The 24,811-nt window shown below is 37.7% G+C and overlaps 1 long non-coding RNA gene across 2 annotated transcripts in view; it reads right to left on the reverse strand.

Annotated features, from left to right (window-relative positions):
• LOC125753315 (uncharacterized) overlaps nucleotides 1–22,754 on the reverse strand; it is a 70,887-nt gene extending 48,133 nt beyond the window's left edge. The window contains exons 1-3 of one of the 2 annotated variants that reach the window (XR_007404847.1): nucleotides 22,615–22,748; nucleotides 5,375–5,468; nucleotides 1,620–1,681 (exon numbers count right to left, since the gene is read on the reverse strand). This is a non-coding gene — a long non-coding RNA (uncharacterized LOC125753315). Of the gene's footprint in view, nucleotides 1–1,619; nucleotides 1,682–5,374; nucleotides 5,469–22,614 lie in introns of both variants that reach the window. The other variant, XR_007404848.1, reaches the window with a different exon arrangement.
• Nucleotides 22,755–24,811: the final 2,057 nt, after the last annotated feature.

The following is a 24,811-nucleotide window of genomic DNA, read 5'->3' on the forward strand; positions in this document are numbered from 1 at the left end:
GAAAGGTAATCACTCTCAAATTTCCTAATCAATTCCACAAGCTGGTGCTCTAGGATTCCATCATTAGAATTTTCTTTGAGGCTACACATAGAACTACTGGAAGCAAACCATGTATAAAGCAGTTCTGTTGGAGTCTAATGGTTGCTGGTTTTGCTAGAGCAAATATATGAAATTTCCTTCCATCCACAGATTAGTTGAAGATATTCACTATCCTTCTGATAGGCATAAAGCAAACAAACATTTTACATCTTTTCTATTAATTTTTTTTTTTGGCCAGGACATATTCACAAGGCCTTTAAGAGATACTGATTGCAATTATCAATCATTTCACAAAATTGGAAAGGCACTTCCCAGCTGTGGATTGATCCCCGAGGAGGTTGGCTCTAAAGATCTTAGTCATTATCACAGCCAAGAGCCACCTACAGGGAGTCTCAGGCCCCAGAGTGAGGGTTTACAGCCCAAAGGAAATTTCATCACACCAGAAATTGGAAAACAACTAAATCTAAGCTGAACATCCTTCCCTTCCTTTGTTCATCTTTAGTTTTTAGAACATTCCCAAAGTTAGTGCATTCCAGGCACTAACTTCACTCAAGGGAGTGAAGTCAGTTTCTCTTTGAAGAGTAATTTGGAGCGTGTGGTTATCTGGAAGAGATGCAGACAATATGGGAAAAGTACGTGGATAGAGAAGGTGGGGGTGCGGCAAAGAGCAGGAGCTCCACCTTGGAGACAGACGAAATGGGAAGAATAAACTCCTTCCATTTCTCTATTTGTAAAAAGAGAAAAAAGTTTTGTAAACACAATCAGTTCTTAAAGAATATTGAATAGTTAGCTTCAATGGCACCCCAGCAGACCACCATATGTATACAGATTGACTTGACTTACTCTAGAAAAAGTCACATTATTGGAGGGATCTGATTTTAAGCAAATTCCCTTTTTTTTTTTTTTTTGACAGTAAGAAAAAAGCTCAGTACATGTTAAGTTACAGGCTTTGAAACCAATTGGAAAAATGCAGTTTTCAAGGAAGGCATACTGTCAAGGAGATTTTTCACCTGTTCATTTCAATCAACAGGAAGTGAGACCCTGGGAGGGATCCTTTCCACCCAGGGTCATGTGGAGATCAGATAGAAGAATGTTGATGGTATTAAGTTTCATCACAGAAAAGTATGAGAAATTTAACTATATATTATCTACAAAAAGTAGTTTCTTTTTAATTTTTAAAAATATTTTATTTATTTAGTCATGAGAGACACAGAGAGAGAGGCAGACACACAGGCAGAGGGAGAAGCTGGATCCTTGTGAGGAGCCCAATGCGGGACTTGATCCCAGAACCCTGGGATCCCAACCCGAACCAAAAGCAGATGCTCAACTGCTGAGCCACCCAGGGGTCCCTGTAGTTTCTTTTTTAATTTCCTTATCTAGGTTAGTAATTTTATTTACTCAACATAATTTGTTGAGCACCGACTATATGTCAGGCACTGAACTAGACTCAGAAATACAAAAAAAAAAAAATACAATTTAAAAATACTGACACACTGTCTTTAAGGCACTCGATCCAAGTCAGATAAACAAGCCATGAAACTACAGAAGACAGGCAAGAGCATCTGCTTAACGGCTCTTACCTGGAGGGATGCTAGTCACTACTCCAAGTGTCCTCCTGGTCCGTCAACTGCCAGGTACTGGTCTACAAGGAATTCAAAAGAAATTGAGAATATACCTTTAGAAAAAATTTTTATGGAAGCCTGAAATTGCCACAAGACCTAAGTACATGATCACTTTGAGTATTTATATCGTATGCTGCAAAATTTCTGACCATAACAGATTTGAAATTAAAATGCATACATTACACACAAAATCAGCCCTTAACCACAGATATTTTGAGAAACATTGCTTAACATTTTAGAGACTTCATATTAGAATTAACGGAAGTTAAATTGTTCAAACAGGAGCACTCTAGAATCCTTTCCCATCTCACCCTCAATTCAGAGATTAAAGTTCCTTTTTTTTTTTTTTTGAGATTAAAGTCCCTAAAACAGATTCACTACAAAGTCCAGAAATCTTCCTAGAAACTTACTTTTAGCTTATATAGCCTGGGAACATGCTGGCTATCTAGGATCTTCAGGCAGCTTTATTTGTCCTGTTCAGTATCTCTAAATTTTATATCCCTGTATTTAAAATTTAGGAAATTTCAAAAAAAAAATCTAGGTAATTGCCTTTTTTTTAGAAAATAAGAAAATGTGGGAACACAGACCTATAATCCAAGTGAATTGTTGTCCAAAGAAATGGTACCCTGATCTCTCCTTTGAGGTGTATACCTGTCCTCTCTAGACACTTGAATTTGCCACCTTTACTTTTTTTCATTTCATTGGTCAGTTGGGGATGTCAATATATCCTCACTAGTCCTCTATAGCTATCTTATCTATCACTTTTTGTTTTTGTTTTTTTGTTTTTGTTTTTTTTTTATTTTTTTTTTTTATCTATCACTTTTTGGAACACAAATAGGAAACAAAGTTTCCCTCTGGTAAATAAAATGTAGACAGGCTGTAATTTTCAAAAGCAGTTAGACTAGTAAGTCTTGGTTCAAGAAATTCTGAAATAATCAGAAAAATGAAAGGTTTTCCAAATACCCCTCATTAAGAGACAATCCTGCAATGATGGATGGTAAAAAGTCCTACTCTTGGAGCCTAACGAAGAGATTTTGGAAATCAAACTGAACTCCTAGAAGAGGAACTTGAGAAGCTACCTTTCCCCATAGTATCTCTTAATTTAATAAAAATGTATTCACTAAAGAAATGTTTATGCAGTACTTGCTATGTAACAATCCTATGTACCATGGATTCAGTTGTGGACAAAATTAAGTCCCCATTCTTATGGAACTTATCTATGAAGAGACTTAGATAATAAACACACGCACATCCCCCCAAGAAGAAGTATGAATATGTAAGTAATGTAGTTTCAAATAGTAAGTATGATAAAGAAAAAATAAGACAATAGAATAGAACATGGCTGAATATTTGTATCAGGGAGACGAGGTCCTCTGACTATAGTGGCGGGGAAAGGACTCAACAGAGGACAATTGACCTGAGACCAAAATTATGAGGAAACAGCCACGTGGTCACTTTGTGGGACACAAAAAGTCACAGAAAAGGAGATGGGGAACTGGGAGGGATATACTAAGGTCATCGGCCACACTGATGCAATCAAGAAATGCAGAAGTGGTAAACTCAAACACCTACAGGTAGACAGACAACTCCAGGAAGAGAATGGAGACAAGCATTCCAGGACAAGGAAAGAGTACACGTGTCCTAAAATGGGAGCAAGCTTGAAGTGTCATGGTATTTATAAAAGACCCCACATAAAAAAAAAAAAAAAAGATCCCACATGTTTAAAATTCTCTTTGTCTTCTTTGTAAGACTTTTTCTGAAGTTTCCTAGGACCCTCTGCAAACCATTACTGATAGAAGAAATCATCATCCATTGACTTTGGCATAGTCCATATGATCTCTGCCATGTGTTCATCTTTGCTTCCTCTCCATGCCACTCCCCAGTACCTCCTAACACCTCCATCAGTACCATTATCACCATGACCCCAGTCTCAGACAGAAATTTGAATTTACAGCCAAGTTATATGCCAGGTAATGACGGTGAATCAGATATGTAACAACCAGCCATAAAATGAAAGTAATGGTATTTGAAAGTTTGTCCTAAGCTTGTTGTACACATTTTAATAACACATGTCTTAAAGGCCCTTAGTGAATTTCAATGATACGGGAAAAACTTTTTTAATGATAAATAAAATGAAAAAGTTTAATGATAAATAAAACTTAATCAACATTTGGACATTTGAAACCTTTACCACATGGACCAGAATCGATTTAGGACCTGAAGAAGTACTTTAAAAAGCCAAATATCAACATGAGTTTCAAGGACAACCACACTGTATATTATACAAGGCCTAAAGAAAGAAAACTATCTAGTACTAAAAAAAATAAATAAATAATCACGCGATTTTGTTTATCATTTGCTAACATGGAATCAGATCAATAACATAAGTCCCTGCAAGTAAATGATACAGAACAAAAGGTTTCAAAAGTGAAACTAAAAGGAAAAATAAATCATTCCAAGAATATGAAATTATATATTTCATATTTAGAAGATTAAAAATGAAAAAATATTTAATAACTTCCTTCAGTGAAAGGAATTATTTATGTTGGCACTGTGAGTATAATTGAAAAGGAGGAATAAGAACAAGAAAAGTGAATACTAGTGTGAAAACTCCCATGTGGTACAAAATACAGATTTTCTCTTTGTTATTGCTCAATATTCATTAAACATCCTGTTTTTCCAAATGTTGTCAATTATGAAGTTCCAAGCGTATGTACCTTAGTGAAGGATCTGCTATGATTTGCAGACTCATAAAAATTGGTAGAACTATTGAATTTTACCACTGAATGAGCTTCCCACTTCCCTTTCAACATTCCTTTTCAATATTATTCAGTTATTAAGGCGCTAGTAGGGATGAGGCACTGGATTACAAGCAAAGGTGTAACTCAAACTCCGGTCTTCTTTCCAGGCTATCAACTCACATTACCTAACTTCCATACAGACCCATTAAAATTCTTAGTCTCTGTCTACAAAGTAAAAGAACAACTGGATTCAAGTAATTCGCATGGCACTGGGAATGACTAATAGGTTTAATTTACTGATACAAGCTAGCATTGCCCATATTCCTGGGAACATGCATAGTTTATCTGTGCCCAGAATTTTCCCAGAACTGGGTAAGGATGAAGTATGTATGAATCAGGCCAGAAATGCTTCATAATTAACATCTTCAGCTAGCAGCCTTCAACTAATGATTCTAGGAAATCGGTAGTATAAACACCCTAGCTCCCCCCTCCTCAAGTCAGCAAATTCTGAGAAGTGTGTTTTATATATTTCCTGGGGTCTATTTGCTGGATTAACTTTCAGCCTCCTACCATGGTTACCGGCATCACAATGTACCCACTGTTGACTGACTTATCTCCTGTTTCAATTCTCTACTCCCTGCACCTCCCAAATAAACTCTTTGCACCCAAATTTTTGCCTCATTAAGACACTCATCATGAACTCATTTGCATGTGAGAAGATGTTATCGTTTATCCAAATGGATTTTCTCTACACTAGTAGCTATGGGGCAATTGTGATTGGGAGGGTTGCCCTATACCCATTACCTACATCAGCACCTACCTCCTCTGATCTTTCTGTCCTACTCAGCCCTCAGGCTATCCCATATTCCTACCTTGCCCCCAACATTCTGTGCTGCTTCCAAACCCCAATGATCTCTTCCACATCTGAGATCACGTCTCACCTACTACTTCAACCACATGCCTAACACTTACCTCCAATGTAACAGGACCTCAGGTGACTTTACATGGGGAAGGATTCCCTTCTACCAGGATCTGTCTAACCACTCCTCCTTCAAGGTCAAGATTCCTTTAAGGGGCAAGGTGAGAAGCATTAGATCAAGTCTTCAAAATGCCCTCACACTCCTTCAGGTACCTGAGATGTGGACTCTCACCTGGCCTCCAGTTACACCTGAGCTCTTGTCCAACGTTACTTATGGCTCCTGAGTGATTTGTGATATGTGGATATCATCCTTTCACTTCATTCCCTTCAAAATTTTTTTTAATTTTTATCTTTATTTCTCAAAAGACTAATCATTGGCCATCATTCAAGTCTAAACTCTTCTTTCCACCTGTCTTTCCAGAAAATCTCTAACCAAACACCCAACTGCAGACACTTCAACTGATTTCCAGAGCTGCCTGGTTTCACAGGTTGCAGTTGGATTTAATTTTTCTGATGCTGGGATTAACTTCATTCTGCTTCTGAACAATGAAGTCATTATCACTGTCAGCATTCCCAACAAAGAAGATGATTTCCATAGACTAAAACATTCATATTGGGTATATTCCCATGTATTATCTTTTTAGGATGTCTTTTAGCCTTTTTTTGTGCTATCCTTGAGTTTGTTTTGGTTTAAAGACATTTATAATACCTACCAGAACCATAATGAACATCCATATGGCAGAAATAAAATCCACACTATATTTTTCTTTTGAAAGGTGCAAATCTGTGAACATCCTCCAAGTGGACACTTAGCTTTTCAGTTAGCTTCCCCCATTTTTTGCTTTCTTTTTTTTTTTTTAATAATAAATTTATTTTTTATTGGTGTTCAATTTGCCAACATACAGAATAACACCCAGGGCTCATCCCATCAAGTGCCCCCCTCAGTGCCCGTCACCCATTCACCCCCACCCCCCACCCTCCTCCCCTTCCACCACCCCTAGTTCATTTCCCAGAGTTAGGAATCTTCATGCTCTGTCTCCCTTTCTGATATTTCCTACCCATTTCTTCTCCCTTCCCTTCTATTCCCTTTCACTATTATTTATATTCCCCAAATGAATGAGACCATGTAATGTTTGTCCTTCTCTGATTGACTTATTTCACTCAGCATAACACCCTCCAGTTCCATCCACATTGAAGCAAATGGTGGGTATTTGTCATTTCTAATGGCTGAGGAATTTTCCATTATATACATAGACCACAGCTTCTTTATCCATTCATCTTTCAATGGACACCGAGGCTCCTTCCACAGTTTGGCTATCGTGGACATTGCTGCTAGAAACATCGGGGTGCAGGTATCTCGGCGTTTCATTGCATCTGTATCTTTGGGGTAAATCCCCAACAGTGCAATTGCGGGGTCGTAGGGCAGGTCTATTTTTAACTCTTTGAGGAACCTCCACATAGTTTTCCAGAGTGGCTGCACCAGGTCACATTCCCACCAACAGTGTAAGAGGGTTCCCTTTTCTCCACATCCTCTCCAACATTTGTGGTTTCCTGCCTTGTTAGTTTTCCCCATTCTCACTGGTGTGAGGTGGGATCTCATTGTGGTTTTGATTTGTATTTCTCTGATGGCAAGTGATGCGGAGCATTTTCTCATGTGCATGTTGGCAATGTCTATGTCTTCCTCTGTGAGATTTCTCTTCATGTCTTCTGCCCATTTCATGATTGGATTGTTTGTTTCTTTGGTGTTGAGTTTAATAAGTTCTTTATAGATCTTGGATACTAGCCCTTTATCCAAGGGCAAAGGTCATTTGCAAATATCTTCTCCCATTCTGTAGGTTGTCTTTTAGTTTTGTTGACTGTATCCTTTGTTGTGCAAAAGCTTCTAATCTTGATGAAGTCCCAATAGTTCATTTTTGCTTTTGTTTCTTTTGCCTTCGTGGATGTATCTTGCAAGAAGTTACTATGGCCGAGTTCAAAAAGGGTGTGGCCTGTGTTCTCCTCTAGGATTTTGATGGAATCTTGTCTCACATTTAGATCTTTCATCCATTTTGAGTTTATCTCTGTGTATGGTGAAAGAGAGTGGTCTAGTTTTCATAAAGCAAGGTTTACAGCAGAGGAACTTTGTAGCTTTCTGGTCACCTTCTTAAACATCTCAAAATTTGCGACTATCTTCCATGTGAATTTCTTCCTAAGATTTTCCAAGTTGCAAATATTTAAAAATGCAAAATCAGCCATGATTTTGGACTTGTAGTATTAATCCTATAATGCTCCACCTTCATCATGAAACCTTCTGGTCTCCAGCGATCTCAGCACTCAACTGCATCTTGACTACTTTTTCTCAACATAAAGTGGCATGCAATTTTCCAGCAGCAAAATCTTTAAGGCTTGCTTTCTAGTCACATGCATCTGAAAGACAGCTGTGTTTTCCATGAATTCTTTGCTGCAGATTATACACATGCCACAGAAACTGGTACCCTTTTTTTCCATGCTGCTGTTGCTCCAGAAATTTTTCAATCTGTTTCTGAAGCTGTTCTGATAAAACATTATACCACAAAATAGAGTTGTCATTTTCTTTCCAAAGAGCATTTGGGGTTGATTCTCACTGCACTACAGTGCTCAGTGATAGACCTCTTTGCCTGGGTGGGGGTGCAGGGTTCTCTCTCGGTTCTGTCTCAGCTCTATGCACAGTTCCCACCTCCTGGTTTGATGGCTTTCTGATTCAGGTTTCAAGAAAACTGCCCCACAACATCCCTGACTTGGTTCACTTTTTCCCTTTGAATTTCAATTCTCTTGTGATCTCCCTGAAGTAAGCTCTCCAGCTCTTATACTGACAAAAGATGCCAAAGAGTATTCAGGAAGAAAAACTAAGGACTTAGCAAGCATTACAGTTTGGAGCTGTAAGTGAACCACTTTTTATAACTTTTGAAAACAATTGGGAGATCTACAGAAAATAGTATAGTCAACTCTAAGTTACAGGAGCAGTTCATATATGAGGGATGTTGAAACAGAGCAGTCTAGAGCCAGTCTACCCTGCTGTAGGTCCTGGTCCCACCATTTACCACCTAAGAAATAGCTACTATTTATGACCTTGCTCAAGTTTCTTATCTAGCTTCTATTTCCTCACCTATAAAATGAACAAAAATAGCACCTAATAGGCTGGTGTAAAGATTAAATGGAGAAAAAAAATACCTGTTGATAATTTCCTACCTTATCATAAACGTTGGCTATTTTTATTGTTCGGTCTAATGAGAAGGATATTATAAAGGGGAGCACTTATTTTCAGGCAATGCCTGCATGTCATTTTTGATCATGTGACTCAGAGGGTAGCCTCTATTCCCTTCTCACCAGCTCTGTGTTTTAGACTCCCAAATCCAACAGTCTTTCCACACATGCCAACCAGCTGTTTCAGTTGTTAAATTCCTCCTGAACCCCATGTCACCATTGGCATGCTTTCTGGGTACATGGCATTACATTGAACAACTATGTCCAGGCATAAATGGGCGCAGTAAGTAATATCTTTCTCCTTCACAGAGGTTTGGAACCAATGGGAAAATGCAGTATAGTTAGGCAAGGAGAAAAAACACCTCGTTACAATCAAGGTGATATTAGAGAAGATAGCTTGTATCTACAAAGTAGGTCTCCTCAAACCAAATCTCTAAAACATAGAGACTCTATATAGATATAGAGACTGTCCTTCTCAAGTTGTAACTATCGATCTTCCCAACCTTTACAGCAAAGCTGACCACATAGACAAGGGCAAAGTGCACTCTGTGGGCAGATGTGCTCCCAAGAAAGGGAGGGGGGAGGAACTGAAATGCACATGCTTTGTTTCTCCCTCCCAAACCCCTGTTGAGACTGTCACATCTCTAGAGAACTTGCATGAGGAAGTAGAAGCAGGCTAAGACACAAATGCTAGTGGTGCTGCCTCTACCAGAGAGAAAACATCAGGAGTGGGAAGCAGCACTCCTTCCCACACAGACTGAACACTATTCCAGCATAAGACTGGCCAGTAGTCATATTAAAGGAGAAGCCAAACTGCAAGTTCACAGTCCTATCATCAGAGCCCTTGCCTTCCTGTTTCCTGCCTTGAGTTTCTGAGTGGGGGGGGGGGGGGGGAGGAAGAAGGAAACAAAAAGAATTATCCCACAAGCCCACATTTGAGTTTTAAATAACTCCGTTTTTCTTCACTTTGATATGTCTATTATATTCTCTGACATTCCAGGAAGCCCTGCAAAACTGAAAAATACAGCCAGGGCTTACAAGGAGGCGTTTTGGGGTGCCACAGATGTGCACCAAATGATGACAGTGGAGCTGGGCATCACCTACATCCATCTCTCCCTTCCTATCCCAGTCTCACCAAAATATGAGATGACACTTGATACTGATCATAGACAGTGTGACACAGCATTTTTTTTTTTTTTTGGCATGCCCTTAAGCACAGTGACACTAGAATTTGTTAAAGAAACAAAATGCAGTGGGCAGGGAAAGCTGTCAATTATAACTTCATGGTTTTGTTTCGTTTCATAAGAAAAGCGCAGAGTATTTTAATGGCTAAATCTCCTATTTGCCCTTTGTCTTGCTTGCTTCCTTTTAACGCCTCCTCTGCTTTCTCTGGGGTCCAGACAGAGGATTTCAGAGGTTCTCCTTTTCCATACCACAACCAAGCAAGCTCGTCAACCTTGTAGCGAAGCTGTACTTTTTTTTTCTCTTTCAACCACTCTATTTTCTCCATCTTGTGGGTGTTGTGCTAGATTTCAGAAATAAGCCCAAGTCGAAATAAGAACTAAATTATTCCCTTTAACTTTCAAAGGTACCACCTTCTGACACAAACACAGGCCTTCCTTGACGAAGGAAGGTTCACTTGATGGAAACATGGCTGACCCAAGGCCTAGAGACAAAAGGAGGATATAGGGAGAGAAGAACATTTGAAAAGCCCCCTTCCCTCAGAAGAGCATCAATGAAAGAAAAGAGATATTTTAGAAAGTATCTTTAACTCTGAGGTGGAAGCACTGAAACAAACACAACGTTTTTTTTAAAGTTGTTCTTTTTTTTTTTTTTCTGATAACTCAATATGTTAAACTCCATGGGAATATACACAAACACGTGACCTTTATACTCCCTACTATAGTCTGACCCAAATTAGAGCATTTCTTCAAAAAATTGCCAACAGAATACAGAATGCTACTACCATGGCCAAGTAGTCCACAATTTTTCTTTAACAAGGCTATCTCCCTCAAGTGCTGGTTTTCTTTCTCATTAAGAGATAATAGCCCCTTTATGACAAATAAAAATGAACTTCCATGACTATTTCTAGCAAGTCTGAGGATTCTAAACAGCATTATTGTACACAATCATATGAAACAATGCAGAATAAAACCACAAATTATGTAAAAATGAGTTTCCTCTCATCTGTACTAAAATGTTTGGTAAATTGTAGGGTATAAACCATCTATTTGCCCAGGGCATAATTCCTCATACTAAATATCACAATTTTCCAGAAACCAAAATAGAGCTTGAAGTCTATCCCACTTTAGCCATAAAATGAAATATGTTGTATTTTAAATGTCTACAATTTTTTTTTACTTTGGATGTAGGCAGGGACAGGAGTAAAGTATGTTTCAGAATGGAAAGAACAGGACTCTATTGGGTCTATGTCTACAAAGCCAGGACCGCCTCATCAACCCACAAAGACATCACCCCACAAAGACATCACCCAGCAAAGACAGCGTTCTTTAGCATCACACGTGTTCATGTTGGTAGATAAAATATAGAAAGCTTAAGTTTGAGTTTCAAATAAGCAACAAATAATTCTTTTAATATAAGTATGTTCCAAATATTCACACTTATATGAAACTCACGTTCAGTACTTAATCCACTGAGTTTATTTTCGTGTGTGGTATTACAAAGTAGCCCAGGTTCATTCTTCTATGAGTAGCTGTCCAGTTTTCTCAGCATCATTTATTGAAGATCCTGTCTTTTCTCCATTGTATGTTCTTTCCTTTTTTTTTTTTTTTTTTTTTGGGCACAGATTAATTGACCATACAAATGTGTTTATTTCTGGGATCTCTATCCTGTTCCTCTTATCTGCATGCTTAACTTTGGGCCAGTACCACATGGTTTTGATTACTACAGTTTTATAGTGGGTCTTGATAGCTGGAATTGTGATATCTCCAGCTTCTTTATTCTTAAGATTTGACTATTGGGATCTCCTGTGGTTCCATACAAATTTTAGAATTATTTGTTCTAGTTTTATGAAAAATGTTGCTGTTATCTTGATAGGTATTGCATTGAATTTCTAGATAGCATTGGTACCATGGACATTTTGATCATATTAATTCTTCTTATACATGAGTATAGATTATTTGTGTGACCTTCAGTTTCTTTCATCAGCACTTGATAGTTTTCAGAGTATAGATATTTCACCCCTTTGGTTAGGTTTATTCCCAGGCATTTTATTCTTTTTGGTGCAATTATAAACTGTGCTCTCCCCGCCCCCCCCCCATTTCTCTTTCTCTGATTTCATTGTTAGTGTTAGATACACTACCAATTTCTGAGTATTAATTTTGTCCTGAAACTTTATTAAATTCGTTTATTACTCCTAACACTTTTCTGGTAAAGTCTTTAGGATTTTCTCTGTATAGTATCACGTCATTTACAAATGGTGACAGTTTGATTTCTTTCTTACCAATATGGATGCCTCATTTCTTTTTGTTGCCTGATTGCTATGGCTAGGACCTCCTGTACTATGTTGAATAAAAGTGGTGAGAGTGGACATCCTTATCTTATTCCTGACCTTAGGGGGAAATTTCTCAATTATCCAACATTGAGAATGATGTTAGCTGTAGGTTTTTTATATATAACCTTTATTATGTTAAAGTATATTCCCTCTAAACTATTTTGTGGGGTCCTTATCATGAATGGACGTTGAATCTTGTCAAATGCCTTTTCTACATCTTTTGAGATGATCATGTGATTTTCAACTTTCATTTTATTGATGTGGTATATGACATTGGTTGATTTGAAAACACTGAACCACCCTTGTATCATTGGAATACACCCCCCATGATCCTGGTCAATAAGCTTTTTAATCTATCGTTGTATGTAGCTTGCTAATGTTTTGTGGAGGATTTCTGCATCAGGTTCATCAAGGATGTTGGCCTACAGTTTTCTTCTTTGTGTAGTGTCTATTTGCTTTTGTTACCAGAGTAATACTGGCCACATAGAATGCATTTGTTTGGAATAGCTTGAGGAGAATAAATATTAACTTCTTCAAATATCTGGTAGCATTCACTTGTCAATCCATCTGGTCCTGGGTTTTTATTTTTTGGTAATTTTTTCAATTACCAATTCAGTTTGTTGTACTTAATGTATTCAGATTTTCTATTTCTTCCTGGTTTTGTTTTGGAAAGTTCTATATTTCTAGGAATTTATCTTTTTCTTCTAGGTAATCCAGTTTGTTGGCATACAATTTTTCATAGTATTCTCTTATAATCCTTTGTATTTCTGTGACATCAACTGTTACTTCTTTTTTCTGATTTGAGTGCTTTTGCTTTTTTCTTGATGAGTCTGGTTAAGGGTTTTTCAATCTTGTTTATCTTTTGAAATAACTGGATCTTGGTTTCATTGTTCTTCTCTATTGTCTTTTTGTTAAGACTCTATGTCATTTATTTCAGTTCTGATTTTTTTTTTTAGTTCTGATCTTTATTTACTTTCTCCTACTCACCTTGGGATTTGTTCTTTTCCTAGTTCCTTTATGCATAAGGTTAAACTGAGTTTTTTGTTTGAGGTGAAAAACTTATTTTGAACTCAATGATCACTTTTCAAACACTAATAAATATGTTTCCAATAGACGTAATTTTCCTTAAAAATTGTATGAGTCGGGCAGCCTGGATGGCTCAGCGGTTTAGCACTGCCTTCAGCCCAGAGTGTGATCCTGGAGACATGGGATCAAGTCCCATGTCAGGCTCCCTCTGCCTGTGTCTCTGCCTCTCTCTCTCTCTCATTCTCTCTCTCTCTCTCTCATGAATAAATAAATAAAATCTTTTTAAAAAATTGTGTCTCTCATGAATAAATAAAATATTTTTAAATAAAATATTTTTTTAAAAAAATTGTATGAGTCATTTTTCTAAATACTTACCTAAATCTTATTTTTGACCATATTGCCTTCTAAATGCCTCCCATAAATTCACTAGCTGCTATCTTTAAAACTATGTATTTTAAACTATATGAAGCGTTGCTAGTTCTGGTTCCCCAGATTTGATAAGGGCCACACTGTAGCTAATAACAGATTTGTGAATAAAATTCAACCAGAGCATATCCCTCCTAATATTATTGTCATTACAGTGAAGAATGTGACATTTCCCAGTCATTACCCACCCACCTCCTGTCTTTACTGAGAGTAAAACAGGAACTGAGATCTGAAAGTGACCATACTCTGGTTCTTTACGATGACAGACAAGACTTTCCAAAGGACTTCTTTTTTTTTCAAGCAAGGCTTCCTAGGGTTTGGTGCTACCTGGCATGAATTAATTTTGTTATCAGTTCACCAAATGTCTAATGAAAATTTAAACTGTACCAGGCACAGTATAAGGACTGAGGGGGGGGGCGGGAAAGAAACCAGTCTGATCTCAGGTAGTTTAGAATCTAATGAGTGGCACCTAAAACTGCTTACAGTGACTTGTCATTCTCCTTTATCTGAATCTGTACCATCTGCTTAAAGCAGCTTGCTTTATACATTCTAGATCTCAGATGGGATAGATTCTCTGAAGAGATCCAAATGCCTTTCAACACCAGCTCTGCATATGTTGTCCCACAAGAGCTACTACTGAATGTAGACAAAGATGGTTGATGGCTCCTGTCCTGCCTGGCTCACTGGCCATTACTCTATAGCCTCCTGAGAATGAGAGTCAACCCAGTGTCACCAGCACTGTCTAGCTAAGGTAAAGGGAGATTTCAAAATGGAGTGAGCTAGCAAACCTAGTCCAGAGTCTTTTCAAAATAGGGTTGGAAGGGAGGAGGAATTTATGCACATCCTCCTTTGAGAAACCATGAACTTATTTTTTAAAACCTTTCCAACAGCTGGAAACCCTCAACCAGCACTTAACTTCCTCCTCACCACAAGGACACCTGAATCATTGATATTGTTTTCGGAAAGAATCAAAGCAATTTAACAAGTTTCAATCCCTCATTTGCATATTAACTCAACCAATCCCAGTTTAACCTAGTTTCAATCCCTGCTTTGCCTAGAAGATCTAAATGAGGGATCCCTGGGTGGCGCAGCGGTTTGGCGCCTGCCTTTGGCCCAGGGCGCAACCCTGGAGGCCCGGGATTGAATCCCATGTCGGGCTCCCGGTGCATGGAGCCTGCTTCTCCCTCTGCCTGTGTCTCTGCCTCTCTCTCTCTCTCTCTCTCTCTCTCTCTCACTGTGTGCCTATCATAAATAAATAAAAAATTTAAAAAAAAAAGACCTAAATGAGAACCACACTTGTAGTTTTCAGCCTATATAATTCTGTATACACACACACACACACACACACACACATTTCTCAGCACAGGAGTCAGGTTCCTACCTCAATCTGTATCTCCCAAATTGCAATTCTAATAGCCCAAATAAGCATCTGTTAGCTTTAATTTTCAGTGAATTCTTTCTTGGTTAATGCTATGTTCCAAAGAATTCCAGCCAGACAAAAAGGTATGACAACAGGGATCATGCCTTAAATAACTTCAATCTTATATAACAGTAATTCTTGATGGTACCTACTGTTAAAAAGAAAATCACAGGCCCCAAACGGTGTCACCTAAGCCAAGTCACCAAACTGGGGCTTAATATCTGACTTAACTGCAGTTTCAAACTCCTTCAGAGAGGTCTTAACTTGTCAATCATAAATTCTCAAACCAGGGGACACCTGGGTGGCTCAGCAGTTTAGCACCTGCCTTCAGCCCAGGGCGTGATCCTGGAGATCCAGGATCAAGTCCCACGTTGGGCTCCCTGCATGGAGCCTGTTTCTCCCTCTGCTTGTCTCTCTCTCTCTCTCTTTCTCTCTCTCTCTCTCTCTCTCTCTCTCTCTGTATCTCTCATGAATAAATAAATAAAATCTTAAAAAAAAGTAAATTCTCAGACTAGTATTAATGAGGTAGTCTGTCACATGGGTCCTCTCCATCCTCCAAAGCAAGATGAGCTAATCCACCTAATAAAACCTCCTGCCTTTCTCCCTAACGGAAGGTGACCTTGTCTGGAACAATCTTTTCTTTTGCTAGTAACTTTCTTGCCCCTTCTTATGAAAAGACCTTCCATCTTGTACAACTCCTCAGAGCTCTCCTTTACATGCTAGTTCAATCCCTCATTTGCATATTAACAATAAGGGATGCTGCCCAATTTAAGAATCACTTAATAAAGCCAATTGCATCTACAAAAGCTTACTCAGATGGATTTTATTTTATTACACCACATTTACACCTCTTTTTTTTTTTTTTTTTTTTTTTTTTTTTTTTTTAAATTTTATTTATTTATGATAGTCACATAGAGAGAGAGAGAGGCAGAGACACAGGCAGAGGGAGAAGCAGGCTCCATGCACCGGGAGCCCGATGTGGGATTCGATCCCGGGTCTCCAGGATCGCGCCCTGGGCCAAAGGCAGGCGCCAAACCGCTGCGCCACCCAGGGATCCCCCCATTTACACCTCTTTCATCTGCCAGCTCAACCACTTGTATAGGAGTTGCCTTAGGCTTCCTTTCAGTTTCTCTCCTAATGAATTGTTCTCACATGGGTCACAATAGCCTGATAATTTAAATTCTTGGAATCCTATTTCAAACAAATCAACTTAGTTTTCTCAAGTTTTCTTGTCTCACATGACACTCATTCAAACTCTTTCCCATGTAGAGAGAATCATGTTAGCTGCCTCTGCATTATTCAGTCTCCCCTCCTTCACTTTCTGTATTCCCCACTCACTCACCTACCGGGTTATTATCAAGCACCTGCCAACACCTGCCATCACCACATATAAAGTCATGTTGCTTTTCCACTGAATAATGTTGCTTCTGTTGACCACAGGGCCTCATCAAGTGTTGAGCTCCCTTAAATGCTGTAAAATTTGCTGACAAAGCTGATGCTCTAGAACCCTGGACTATGCAATGTTCTCAGAATAGGAGAATGCTTTACCAAAACTTTTTAAATGTTTTTACACCATTTACACTATCTTCTTTGGAGGAACTCATACCCAAGAAACACTGCCTTCCACTCCAGTGAGCTACAGTAGAAACAGAATTTTAACATTTGTTTACAAGTCTCCTACCTATAAGCCCAGAAGAGTCCTAGGATCACTATGCTCATCCCTTCTGAAATTGAAGCTTATTATTGAGTCAAGTTTATTGGTTTGAACTTCCCTTATGTTTATTTTTTTCCCCCAAGAGGTAAATCTCAGACCTTCATGGTAGGACTTCTTGACAGTCTCATAAACAGATCTGAATCCCACATAGACATATATCTATAGATAGACATAATCTATATAGACATAATTTATATCTATAGACATAGATTAGGTTTAAGCAGCAGCTCTGCTGTCTTTGTGAACTTTTTTTTCTAATCCAGAGAGTATAAAATCTTCATAACTAATTAATCTTGAGAGAATACGAGAATAATATTGAATGCTGTGAGGATTACAGAAATTTCTTGACTATTAAAATGTCCTATCAATATAAATTGGACTCCTTAAGAATTTACAACTTTACAAAAGAAAGAGGAAAAGGCAAATGAGAGATGGGGAAAATATGCAGATACACATGATAGATTACTTATTTCCTTAACGTGCACATAGCTCTTACAAATCAATAAAAAAGATGAATAACACAATAGAAAAATGAGCCAACAATGTGAATAGAGAGTTCACAGAAAAAGAAACAATAGCCAAGAAGTCTATAAAGAGATGCTGATCTTACTCATAATCAAAGAAATGGAAATTATAACAGGAAGGTAATGTTTTTCACCTAGAATATCAGAAAAGGTATAGAAGAGTAAAAATCTAATGCAGGTAAGGTAGGAAGAAATGAGCATTCTAATATGCTGCTGCAAGAAGAATAAACTATAATTGTTTGGAGAGCAGCTCGATATCAATAAAAATTAAGTTTGCATAGCATTTGACCCAGGAAACACTAGGAATTTATCCAACATACTACTTGCAAACAAATATTTAGAACATCTATTCAATAGAGCAATTGCCCTTAGGATCTACCTCCGTGTTTTCATATGGAAAATGTCTCTATTAACAAAACAATCGTCTGAAATTTATGTATGGAGTAACACAGTTGATATAAAATAAGTAGGTGGATGGATGGATTGATAGGTGGATAAGTACTTTTAATGCATAGTAAATTAGGTTAAGATAAAGTAGAAAACAAAGTGGTTGGGTGTGGGGAATAACAATAAGGATGGGCTTGAAGTAGAAGCGACTATAGTCATAGCTGCATCTAACTTTTCACGATATTCTCTTCTCACTGTACCAATTTTTTTTCCACAATGAACACGTGTTACTTTTGTAATTTAAAATACTGTTGTTTTTTTTTAATTTTTTTTTAAATCACCCCGGCTTAAATAAATAGCTCCTTTAAGTAGCAGGGCACTTCATAAAAGTGTCCCTTAAAGGACTTGGTTCCAAACTAATTCACTTTCTCCAAGGTTGGATCTGTCTCCCTTCTCAGATTTTCTTCTGCCAAGCTCACTCCTCTCTCTGGTTTACAATCTCCATCTCTGCTCTTCATGACCCATACTCCACTTTCTCCTGGTCACAACCTTAGCTGTTTCATGTGTTACACTCCTGTCTCTCAACTTGTCAACACAGTGACCTTCACTACTGCCTGTCCAGCCTGATGCTACCCCACCGTCTTCCCACCAGAATTGTTCTAGCCAAGGTTTCAAGGGTATGCTGATAAATTGGAGGAGCAGCTTTGTTAGTCTTCAGAAGATGAAATAAAATAACCCATCATAGCGTAGATCCACATAGTTTAATAAGAACCTTCATATAAATGGCACTTTTTTTAATGTAGCAGAATACAGAGGCAGGGATACCCTAATAAGTCATTCAACAGCCACTTTTGAATTTTTTCTGGCCCCCAAAATTACACACACCTTTGTAGAAAATATAACTAGCAAATGGAAAACAAGTTAAAATAGCTCCATTGCTTTTTCACATTTTGACATTGATCTGTGTTGGCTTTACAAAAATGGATTTTACCTATTAATGTACACCTCTTATTGTGATAATTTTTCTATGAGCAAATATACAGTCACATTATAATTTTGAACCATTATTTAATATTATGTTCTATTACTTGATACATTCATTCATACAACAAATATTCAGGAGGCTGTTCTGGGCTCTGGATGTATAATCATGAATAAACATATCCCTGCACTCCTGAATTTATATTCTAGTGGGAAAGCAACAAATATATATATGTATTATATATATGTTATATATATATTATATATATATTATTAATATAACTTATATATATATAATTATAAATGCACGTGGAGACAAGTGTAATTTACAGAAAGAAAAGAGGGTGATGTGATGCTGCATTGCAGGGTTACACAGGGAAGGGGCCAGGCTTTTAGGAGGACTGGCCGGGAGGGTGACTTTTGAGCAGGGATATGAGTGAGGTGGGAATGAGCTACTTCAGTGGAGATATGGAGGCAGAGTCCCAGGCAAAACCAATAGGAACAGGCCTTAAAGGCTGATACAGTGTTTTCTTGTCCCATATTTATTTCTCACAGTTAAAGATTATATAAAGATTCTACTTTATCTTCCTCTAGTATTTGGGGAGGAGGGTTTAACTGTCACATTTAAATCTTTTATTCAAACTAGTATTTAAAAAAATAAATAAATAAAAATAAAATAAATATAAATTAAAAAATAAAAAAACTAATATTTATTCTAAAACAGGGATCTTAAGCAATATTCTTGTGAATGAGTACATGTATCAGTGTATATGTTCCCATTATTTCCCTAGGATGATTTCCTAGAGGTAGTTTTAAAACATTGACTTTTTAAAGATTTTTTGATGCACGTTGCAAAATTGCCTGCCCAGGACTTTAACAATTTAAAGTGTTTAGGATACATCTTGTGGCACCCTTAAAAACATGTGAAATTAGGAACGTTATCACCTAGGAGAACATTTAAGGTTTTTCCACTGAACGATCTTCTTAAAATTGCTTTATATATATCTATTTAGTTAGGTTTTGTCCTTTCCTGTTTCTCCATTCATTTGTAATCACTTTTTAGTGTCTGTTTTACTGCTGTGATATTACATCCACAGAGGTTGATAAAAATTATAACTTTATTTTTTGGTAATCTCCTTCATTATACAATTCCACCTTTAATCAATTTAATGGCTAATATTTTAAAATCCCCTTTTTCTGAAAATACTGCAGCCCAACTCTTTAAAAATGTTCACTTGCAGGGCACCTGGGTACCTCACTAGGATAAGCACTTGGCTTTTGGTTTCAGCTCAAGTCATGATCTCAGGGTCCTGGGATCAAGCCCCGAAGGGGCTGTGCTCTCAGTAAGAGTCTGCTTGAGAATTTTCTCCCTCTCCCTCTATCCCTTCCACTACTTATGCGCACTCACTTTAATAAATAAATCTTTTAAAAAATGTTCACTTTTATTGGACATCTTGTCTGTTCTACCTTAGTTTTTCTGAGGCACTATGTTATAGGTGTGCCACTTGTTGATAACATAGAGTTCCATTTTGGCTTGGTAACCAAAAGTATACATTTTGCTCAATTAACTTCATGTAATTTATAATTGTTATATCGGGCATAGTGGATCTTATTTCTGTTTGCTGTTTTTAACTTTTTTTCCAGTTGGTTCCTTTTATAATTTGCTTTTGCTTCTCTGACTGGGAAAGCATATTGAGTTATTTTTCATTAGCAGTTAATTTTCAGTTTTTAGAAAACACAATTTAAATGATTGTCTAAATATCAGTGAATTTTTAAAAATTTCTTTCTATGTAAGTGTAAGTAATGCACTGAACTTCTTACCTTACTCCTCCTTACCTTACTCCATACTCCTAAGTATGATTTGGAATTTTCACTTCATTATGGTCATTGTTTTTCTGCTACATTCTGTATGTTCTCTTAATATCTGCATCTTTTCTAACATATTTACACTATTTAGAATCCATTCCATTCTCAAATAGTTTCCATATTCACTATTATTTTTCATATTATGACTTGCTTTGTAATTCTCTAAGTTGTTTCTCGATTAAAAGCTTTATATTTTTTTCCCCATATAGAATATGTGGAAGGACTTACACTTTGGGCCTTATAGAGCTAAACCTCTTTACCATGGTCTTCATAAATGAATAAATCACCTGCTATGACATACAGTTGAAGGAGGTAACTCACAAAAATAGTCCCCATGCACTTTAGGTATGGCTTCCCTTTTTTCCCAGGTATCTCATATTTCAAGTCTGAGGCCAACTTGCTATTTTCGGCTTTATTAGCACTGCTTTCTCTGGATTTATAGGTATTACAAAATTCCAAACCTTTGTTAAGTGCAAACTTTTATCAATTTTCATCAACTTTACTTGGTAGAGTAAGCTTTTTTACCAGTTGGTTCGAAACTTTTCAATTCAGCATTGTTTTTTATTAAAACAGAGAATAATATTGATTCAATTCATTCTGTTCAGTTCTTCAGGAAAAAAAAAAAATCAAACTTTCTTTGTATTAGGTCTTCATTTAATGTCCTCCATATCTAGGGCACCTGGGTGGCTCAGTCAGTTGAGCTTCTGACCCTTGGTTTTGGCTCAGGTCATGATCTCAGGGTCATGAGCTAGGAGCCCTGCCTCAGCTTGCTCTAGGTGTGAAGCCTGCTTGGGATTCTCTCTTTCCCTGTCCTCCTCCTCTCCTCCATGCCCTCCTAAAAAAGAAAAACAATCCTCCATATCTGAGGTCTTCAATCACTTTCATCTCTATCATTTTTTTCCTTTATCTAAGGTTTTGTAAAGATGGAGCTTCACAATCTGCTATACACTTCACTGATTCGATTTGTAATACAATCTATTTCACTCTTTATAATATGTTATTTTTAATTTCCATGATTGCAAGTTCTGATTTTCCATTTCCTTCTATTTTTCCTCAGTTCCATGGATTTTTAATTCACTAAAATCTGTTGCTTTTCTTTTTCTAAAGAGTCTGTTTTCTTTCATGTACACAAGCACTCATAGCAGATTCTATCTGAAGTTTATTTTCTTGCTTGTAGTAAAAATTTTCAAATAGGTTCTTCTAACTTGCCTTTGATACAAATTTTTTCAAAAAATAATCCTGGGGTTTTTTTTCCTTTTCATTTTATTTTTAGCAAGTGCAGACTTTCCTATGCCTGCTATTTGTTCCAATATATGGGATGGAATTTTCACAAATTTATGTAAGTTTTGAAATTCTACTCTTGTAGCATCTTAACACAGATAGGCATTCTTTTACCTAATCTTTGCTTACAAGTAATGTGACTGTATCTTCCTTCAAGTCTCTCACAATTTATCTAGGTGTGTTTGGAATTCTCCTCTTATATATTGATCTACAATGTTAGATAATCTAGTTTGAATAATTAAGAGGCTTAAGACCATGGGAAACAAGCCCAATCTCAGTGAAGGAGACAATTTTCTACATGTTTTTTTTTTATTATTTTATTTTTTTAAATTTTTGTATTTATTTATGATAGTTACAGAGAGAGAGAGAGGCAGAGACACAGGCAGAGGGAGAAGCAGGCTCCATGCACCGGGAGCCCGATGTGGGATTCGATCCCGGTCTCCAGGATCGCACCCTGGGCCAAAGGCAGGCGCCAAACCGCTGCGCCACCCAGGGATCCCTTCTACATGTTTTTGTCTGACTTTTTCATCTATTGATTTATATCAGATTATCTCTTTGGTCTGGCCGGGTCTTCAGATACAGACTAACTTTATCTAGTCTTTTTTTTTTTTTCCAGTGCTTCTCCCTGGTCAGGTGAAGAATAATTACACCCACTAGTTATTGAATTTTCAAGAGAAACATCCTATTTTGCTCACATATTTCCTGCTTACCATAGCAAATGTGTTTCCAGTGCCTTTGCTGAAACCCTTGAAAGTCCTTATCCATGAAGCTAAAATTAGAAGTGAAATAGTCCTCCTTTTCCCATAGTACCCCTCACTTCCATACCCAGACCCTTGAAAATAGTGTTGTGGTCTTCTCCAAAACTATGTGTTTCCTAGAATTCTGTACCATTTTATTGGGAAAGAGTTATGAACTGACTCGTTATGACTTACCTTCAATATAGAACCAGGCAGGCCAAGGTTTCTCAAGGATCCTGATACGTGCTTGGCATCATTCCTTATTTCAGCACTGATGCAGGTTTCTCCCACACCTTTGGTGTTCTGTTTATCACAGGTAGTTTCTATAAAGTGAGTTTGTGTCTGCTGCTTCCTACAGTTGACCCTCACCATCTATGTTGAATATATAATTATGAACTCATCATGCTAGCTAGGTAATCAAAGACAAAGGACTTGCCCTGCCCTCAGGGTAACTTTTTTTTTTTTTTAATGACCAAAGTAAGACCTCAATCCATAGCCTACTCATGCCTGGTGCCTCTTCTCAGTTTCTATGTACAACCTTAGCTACCTGTCAAGATACCATTATTGAATTGGCTGCTGAGAATCAAGCAGCGAAACAAGTTACTAGAGCAGTTTCCAGAATCAGCAACAAATAGACCCACTTATTCTTCTGAAGGGCATTTAAGAGAACATAGAGGGCAGGGAGTTTCCTTACTCATGCTTTCATTATACCTGAGAGGCAGACGAGGAAACAAACTAAACAGAACTCACTGGGAGATGGAAAGAAGTGGCGCAGGAAAAAAAAAAAAAAAACATAAAAACACCCTAGTCATTTAAAGTCTGAAACCTCGGCTCTAAACACTGAGAAGTTCCCAGTTAACTTTCTGAAATCTTGTTATAGCAGGGGCCCAAATTTTACACTTTGTTTTAAACTAAGACTTGACAATTGATTTTTTAAAATTTATTTTGAGAGAGAACATGCGAGAGAGCAGAGAGCGTAAGTGCGGAGGGGCAAACAGAGGGAGGAGCAGAAGCAGACTCCTCACGGAGCAGGGAGCCTGATGGCAGGGCTCCATCCCAGGACCCTGAGATCATGACCTGAGTGGAAGGCAGATGCTTAACCATCTGAGCCACCCAGGTGCCCCCAGACAATTGAAATAATCACCTTATAGAACAAGGGTGGGGGGTTGGTGTAATGTTTCAGGGGCCGATTACAAGAGTTCTTCTACTCATGCAGAACATTTGTTTTGTCGGGTTGCATTTTTTGTCTTACTGTCCTAAGGAAGACTTAAAGAGTAAAATTAGGTAAGAACCTCAAGAACTTTCACTTATCACTACCTGAAAAAAATTTTTAAATGAGATTCAATAGAGATGAAATAGGTCTCTTTATATGAAAACTAACTCTTTTAATTGGATTCCAGCTTCTGTGAATTTTACTTTTTAGGTGCTGGATATTTTCCTATCCCTATAAATACTCTTGAACTTTGTTCTAGGATGCAATTAACTTAGTTGGAAACAGTCTGATCCTTGTGAGGATTATTATTTTCCAGGTGAGACAAGAGCAGTATGTAAAGCTAATCATTCTTCATTTCTGAGAGACTCTTCTGATCCTTCTAGCTAATGTCCCATGAATTAAGGGTTTTTCTACTTTAGCTAGTAGAAGGAGGCCCAAATTCTGGCCCTGTGTGAACTTCAGGGACTGTCACTTCTCATTCCTTCACATGATTCTTTCTCTAGACTTGAATAGTTTCCTCCTATATTTGCACTGATTAGTTCTCTGCTAAATACTCAGGGAGGACCCTCTGCAGATCTCTGGGGTATCTGCGTGGTGCGGCTCTCTTTTCTCCTGTACCCTGCCCTATGAACTCTAGCTGCCTTGTTCTCCCAGCCCCCTCAGCCTACACTAACTTGACTCAGGGGATCTTTCCGATTCCTCCTCCTTGCACAATGGTCTGGAAGTCCTCTCAAGGCAGTTTTTGGAACTAGACTGCATTTTGCTTGTTTCCCATCCTGCCTGATGTGATCAGAGATCACATGCATTGGCTGATATCCATTATCTTCAAAACTGCTGGTTCACATATTTTTGTCTAAGTTATTAGTTGCTTTAGGCAGGATGTATGTTCCATTTTTCCAGCTCAGCCAAAATGGTAGTCTCTAATGAAAGGTTTTTGAAATCTCCATAGGTGAGCTTTACGGTAAAGAATATCAATACTTTCTCTTTAATGTTTTCTAATGGGAGAACAGAGGTCTACAGATGCTTTAGTTCTACCAACCACATAACAAAGACCCCAGCTGGTCAAATCAATCTATTGTTTTGGGGGGGACTCCGATGCTAACTGCGACTTTATGTGGAGGATATACTGGGGAATATAAGAACCAGCACTCTGGTTTCTCTTTATAATAGCCCCAGTGT

The sequence above is a fragment of the Canis lupus genome, chromosome 22 (genome assembly GCF_003254725.2).
Source record: "Canis lupus dingo isolate Sandy chromosome 22, ASM325472v2, whole genome shotgun sequence".
Classification (NCBI taxonomy): domain Eukaryota; kingdom Metazoa; phylum Chordata; class Mammalia; order Carnivora; family Canidae; genus Canis; species Canis lupus.